We start from the raw sequence: 6,511 nt of genomic DNA, 5'->3' as shown, positions 1-6,511 counted from the left end.
TGGCGTCACACCAAAGCTAATAAAGCACTGTAGGCGTCACAAATATGTTGTATGGTTATGAGCAGATGGGACTGAATTTAAGGCTACAATACACTTCCTCGCTCCTTTGGCCATCTGACAGTGTCATAAACCAGGTTTTACTGTCCAAGGAGCGAAGCCGAAACCAGACATGGAGACAAGGCTCAAGGTAAGTGTATTTATTTACAGGGTGCAGGTATTTACAGTGGCCGTAATCAGGAGCAGTCTGGAAGGCAAAAGGAGCTAGGTGAGTCTCGGGTACAATTTTCGGTTTTGGCGTAGAATAGGTGAATGTGTGAATAAAGTCTCTTTCTCTCTTACAGGTGAGGTAGGCGTTCACGGAGTTGAGGGGGTGATAAAGGTTTCCACGATGATTCAATAGGTAGGAGATCCAGCGGTCCGGCAAGGCTAAGTATCCAGTAGTTTCCCGTCGAGGAGTGATCGTCTAGTCAAGGCAGCAACCTAAGTCGAAGAGCACAAAAATACTTTAAATAGTCAACGTAACCAGCTTGAGGTTAGAGCCTGTGGCTAAGAGTCTAACCAGAGAGGTTTGATGCTCCAGCGAAGGTCTGGACTCAGCCGGAGGCTTAAATGCTGGATCAGCTCATCAGTGGAATCAGGGGCAGCTGTGGAAGGAAGGGTTAGTGGTACCGCCCAAAGGCGGAGCTAACTCCAGAATCCTCACAGACAGCAAAAAAATATAAAATAGAGCTATAAGAGTTTGATAATTACTGCACTTCTTAATCAATATTTTTGAATGTGTTAAGTAGGGACAGACGTGGTAAAGACGTCTGACCAGGAGTAACCTCTCCTCCTAAGCATAGGTATTGATTTTCTGCTATTTTTGAATAATGTAAGCTACCTACGTATATCTATGGTATTTTTGTTTACTTCTCAGAACAGGGCTAGTTCTCTTCTGTACAGTTGTATGCTGTGCCAGAAATGGTTACCGTCACTGGGGCATGAGGCGATGTCGCTGCTTTCCCCCTTAATTAAAACCGTTGCCTCAAGGGGGTTTTCCAGGACATGCAGAGGTGCACCTAATCAGGGACAGAAAGCTAGGCATGATGGTGGTCTCCTTCAGAGAACAAAAAATGGAAATTGTAAAATAGACGCTCTTGCCAGATAGAAACATGTATTATTGTACCTTGTAAAATAGACACTCTTGCCAGATAGAAACATGTATTAATGTATCTGTAAATTGAATCAAATGTATTAACATGTTGATGGTTGTAAATATGCACTGGTGAGGTAATGTGAATTTATGGCGTGTGTGACTCCCTGTACCGGCTACAAGATAACGGAGACTGGGGGAGTCAGCACAGTAGAAACTGTGAAGTGAAACTATGGGCCAGTTCTTTGTTCAGGTTAAAATGCTATGTTTGTGAGATTTAGCTCAGACATCTTCTGGTGTTCCTGCTGTGAGCTGGTAAGGAGTCTCTCCCTTAGTACTAAGGCTAATAAATCTTTTAAACTGAAGATACTGTTTTTGACCATTTTTGACTCCTGGTTTCTCTGTGCATTTTCCGGTCCATCGTGAGGAGAGGTTTTTTAGAGTTTGAGTTTAATTTAGGTAATATTTTGTCTCCTCAACAACTTGGTAACAGAGGATGGTTTTGCACAGAAGTCAGTAGTAGGATTGGATGACGGCTGTTTGAGCGCAGACGGACGAACACAGTCCATTTGTGTGAGCCGGCTAAAAGGTAAGAGGAATTTTCCTCCACAACACGCTTGTACTGTGTTTCACGCCTGTTTAAATTATTGGTCATTTTTGTATAATTTTTAGAAGTGCTTTGATGTGTTAAAAGTTTAAAAAGAGAAGTTTGGTCTAAGTCGGCATCGGATCGGGGACCCACAGCAGGGGCTGGTGACCCCAAACCTCTTTCTGGACGCAGGAGAGGATTAATTGCCAGGTTAGTTTGAGTTTTCCTGGAGGTGTCAGGTTCCTAACAAATGTCAAAGAGTGAAGCAGCTTGGCAACTAACAGACAACGGGAGACTCAGTATGAAAAACGTGGATTTATTTACAGTGCAGATGCAATAGGTACGGGTGCTTGAATCTGCAAGAGAGGAAGGAAAGTAAGTAACTGGATGAGAGGCTCGAGGGGCAGTAAGTCACTAGGAGTTTTACAGCAAGTTTGTTTAGCTTACGGGGATGGTGGAAACATCGTGTAGGTTTCCAGGCAGCAAAGGTAAGTTGTCTCCACAGGCAGACGGTGTTGAGGGAGACTGGCAACGGTAAGTGGTTCAGCATTACTTAGCTCGAGGGAGGCAGGAATGCAGACCGGACTGGATTTCCTCAGGTACAGAAACACAGATGAGTAACGTCAACAAGGAAAGCAAAATACTAGGAGGCTCAGAGATTTTACCACGTGGGTAAGCAATGCTCCAGCGCTGGTCTGATCTTCACCACAGCCTTAAGTACTCTAACCACTGATGACACTTATCGTCTGCAGGTGTGAATGCCCAGGAAGACTCCCCAGTAGGAGGAACTGGAAACGCCCACCAGGAAGTAATCTTCAGATCACCACAGGAGGGTGGCTGTCTCCAAATAGAACAAGAGCCGACTAGACAACAGGCGCCAAAGATACTTCTGTTGATGGTGGCCTAGGTGCTGAAGACCCTGAATTGGTGACAGTAGCCTGAGAGACACCAGAGATACTTAGATGGTGAAGGTGAACTCCGAATATAAAAGGTGCTGAAGATACTGAACGATACTATGTTGACAGCAGCCTGAGAGACACTAGATAGTGATAGTGGTCTCCAAATCTAAGAGGTGCTGAAGACCCTGAAATGGTGACAGTAGCCTGAGAGGCACTAAAGACCTTTAGACAGTGATAGTGACCTCCGAATATGGAGTGTGTATTTTTATTCTGTACTTACTGTGAAGTGTGTGTGAATACTGAGAAGTGTGTAAGAGAGCAGAATGTCAGGATTGTGTCAGTTTTTCACCGCTGTGTGAAAACTTTTATTTTGCCCTCACCGCCGTGTGAGACTGCGCTGCGTTGATTTTTTTTTTTTAACGAGTAAACTATTCATTAAAGTGTAAATCCTCGCTGAATAGGAGGTAAGACTTTTAGTTAAATGGAGGGTCACTGTGACAAAGTATTAGATGACTCTGGGTGGGGTTCCGGACCCTGGACCCCATTGCAGACACAGACAGACAAATTAGTAACTTATCTGACTGAACATGAGGAAGATTGCAAAAAGAAGCCAGAAAAGACTAGGACTTTTTTGCAGCAGACTGTGACCAGACAGGGAGTAGAGTTGAGTGTTTGCAAACCCTTAGGAGGATTTTTGTTAAAACAGTTGAAATTCTTAAAATAGAAAGTAACTGAAAGTATGTCTAAAGAACAGGAAGCAGGTATGTTGAAGAAAACACAGTGTAAGAAAGACAGAGAAGAGGCTGAGAAAGAGTTGAGAAAGTGTGAGAAGACGTTGGTCTCGTGGCAGGGGATTATGCATACATTGGTACAGAACAATTTGTTTGTCATATATTTTGTTAAAACTAGAGGTAAAGAGAAGCTGACCTGTGAAACATGACACTAACAAACCTTTCTTTTCCTTCCTCTGCTCGGAGGACAGCCCTCACTGTTGCCCCTCCCTTTCTGTTCTCTGTCTAGCGAATGAAATTGGAGCCAACTCCCCTAAATTTCTTATGACGGGTAATATGCACTCATCCTTTCTAAGTGTAGTCTTAAGCGTTTGTCTGAATGTTGATTCTATTTGTCATAAGTGTGGTTTATAACATCTGTCTGATTTTGTGCAGTCCACCTTTTCTGTTATTATTGTTGTTGATGAAGACTGGCAATTAAATGAAGAAATGCTACAAAGCTTCTAGAAGTCCATGGGAAACCTGACCTCCCAGTATCCAGAGTCCGGACTAAATAGGTTTGCAGGATGCCTTTAAGATTCTGCAATTGACTAACTTTAAATCTGTCAGAGTACTGGGTTGGACAGAGTCAAACTGTGGATCTAAATTGCTTTCTGACTTATGAAAGGGAATTATTACTAAGAGTTTTCTTTTTGGAAAGGAAATTGGGCCTAAAAAACTCCAGGAGTTTAGAAGATGTTTGTGTAGTATGTGGGAACAGTGTTTTCTTTTGTTTCTAAGACTTTATGATCACAGACCTATAATATATGTAAAATAGTATTTTTGTGTTAGTCTCAAACTGTCATGTTCTCTATGACTACCTCTACGTCACATGAGGGCAGAGTCAGGAGCTGCACAACATGCAGCATGGAGGAGATGAGATGAGAGGAAGTTGGAGCAAAAAAGTGAAAAAGGGGGGGCTCAGACTCCAGCCCACAGGAGCGATTCTAGGAAAAACAGGGCCTACAGCATTAACACCAATCTGCCCGGTTCAAATTAAACAGGATACAGAATTTAAATTAAAAGCATGAGTACGCTAATTAATTAACAACAATTTAAAACAGCAAAAATTGAAAGGATCGAGGTTTATCACATGAGGATTATTCAATGGATGAGGACGTTGTAGGAAGAGTTTTTGGTTGCTCATCATTAGAACTAAATATTAATAAACACAATGTGATACAGTGGATCATTGAAGTGATAACAGCACTAATAATTTTATGAAATACAACTTATACAGGATTATAGATATCATACAACAAGATGACGTAAGTGTCAAACTTATTCAAAAATCGGGATTTAAAATGGTGATGTTCATTGAGTCAAATAAATAAAATAATGAGAAAGGTTTGGGATGGAAATCTTTCAAGGAAAGTTTTGCTAAGTTTATTCTGAACTTAGCAAACCAATACACTTGCATACCTATAACTAATTATTAAACCTTGTATACACTTCTAAGATTAGTGAGGAGGAATCTGATTTGATACTAAAATAAGATCCAGTTATTCAATTTTGAAAGCTGTTAAAACATGAGAGAAGTGTTAATGTGTTACTGAAAATGAAAAAATATTTAAATGTTTTATAAACTTTCTCTTTTTTGTTTTGCAGGAGAATTTTTCTAAGATACGAGTAAAAGAATCTTTGGACAGAATGAGGTAAATTAGTTCTGTTCACTGCAAGGTCTGGACGTTCTCATTGTTATCAAACTGAGTTTGATGGAGGAGAGAGCCTTTGTGTGAGACAGTAAATTATTGTTTGGTGTTTAAAGTCTAGCAGACAAAGTTAAAGGAAAACTTATGTTAAGAACAATTTTCATTCTGTGAAGAATGCATTATTCTATGTTGCGCATTGCTGTCTTTTGCTGCATCAGTTAAGCCTCCTCGCCGACCCTCAAAGGCATCACCAGGTGACCTCTGATGGAAAGCTGACCTCTGACCTCTGACCTCTGACCTCTGACCCTCAACTGGCTCTGGGCCCTAACGTGATGAAATGACGACTGGCCCTCTACAGGTTCTGATCCAGTGAGGCACCTTTAACTCTGTGGGATGATAAAGATAAGGAGAAGCCAAGTTGGGTCTGGCTGTTTTATTTTAACTGATGAAAAGGATAAATAACATCTACTTCCAATAAGATGTTTCATGAAAACTGAAACGACGATCTGGCAGAATTAACCACATTTATTGACCAAATTCCAAAGTAAGCTATTTATCAAAATAGTTTAAAGTATTCCAAATTCTTGAGTAGATAAAAAAGTGAAAATATTGATTCTAAATTCCAAATGTTCAGAGAATAATTTTGACTCAGATAAAGCTAATAATCACTAGTTCAGCTAAGATTATTTAAAGAAGAATTAAGAACTGTTTAGAAGCTAACATTAAATTAAAGAAGTTATAACATGGACTTCCTCCAAAGATTACTCTAATACTTTGAACTGAAAAACACTCAGGTGATTTTGTTTTTTTCATATTCCATAGATTACAGAATCAGAACTTCTATATTAACCAGAATGTTTATTTTATGAACAATTAAATTATTTTTAATTTTACTTTTGAATTTAACAATAAAATGCATTTATGTTCAGATACTTTTGTTGGCAATTTTAAAGTAATAAAGATTCCAATTTTATGAAGGGAATGAAGCAAGTTGATCTACATTTTAGTGTAAATTTAATTTATAAACACAGAAGAAGGATAAAACATTTAAGGAAAAAGATGACAGACTATTTGCACAACATTATTCTTTAATAATCATAGAATTATATAAACTTTACCCTGATGGCTGTTTTAGAACTGTGGAACTATTTTATTATTTTTAAACTTATAAAAAGCTTTTGGTTGTCTGCTGAGTTATACTTCTAAACTTTATGCATTACGATATTTACTTTAAATAAAGAAATGAAAGATAAATTTTTTGATTGGAACTTTTCAAAGAAAAAGCTAAGTCTAAAAATGATTCTGACCTCAATAAATATAAAAAATTCCCTTCTCACCCTCCGCGGGTGGTCTTTGTTTCATCCTCTGAGCTTGGGTCCTCTACCAGAGGCCTGGGAGCTTGAGGGTTCTGCGCAGTATCTTGGCTGTGCCTAGAACTGCACATTTCTGGACTGAGATGTCTGATGTTG

The 6,511-nt window shown here is 39.5% G+C and overlaps 2 long non-coding RNA genes across 2 annotated transcripts in view; both read right to left on the bottom strand.

Moving 5' to 3' along the window:
• Positions 1 to 202: 202 nt before the first annotated feature.
• Positions 203 to 1,472, bottom strand: LOC119617438. Its single transcript, XR_005233688.1, has 3 exons — positions 560 to 1,472; positions 340 to 480; positions 203 to 244 (listed from the first exon to the last, which is right to left on the bottom strand). It is a non-coding gene; the product is annotated as an uncharacterized LOC119617438 (long non-coding RNA).
• Positions 1,473 to 2,360: 888 nt separating this feature from the next.
• Positions 2,361 to 6,511, bottom strand: part of LOC112451431 — a 102,462-nt gene continuing 98,311 nt past the window's right edge. The window contains exon 5 of the long non-coding RNA XR_005233794.1: positions 2,361 to 2,659. This is a non-coding gene — a long non-coding RNA (uncharacterized LOC112451431). The remainder of the gene's footprint in view (positions 2,660 to 6,511) is intronic.

The sequence above is a fragment of the Kryptolebias marmoratus genome, linkage group LG11 (assembly GCF_001649575.2).
Source record: "Kryptolebias marmoratus isolate JLee-2015 linkage group LG11, ASM164957v2, whole genome shotgun sequence".
Classification (NCBI taxonomy): Eukaryota; Metazoa; Chordata; class Actinopteri; order Cyprinodontiformes; family Rivulidae; genus Kryptolebias; species Kryptolebias marmoratus.
This window is presented reverse-complemented; position numbering and strand designations above follow the sequence as displayed.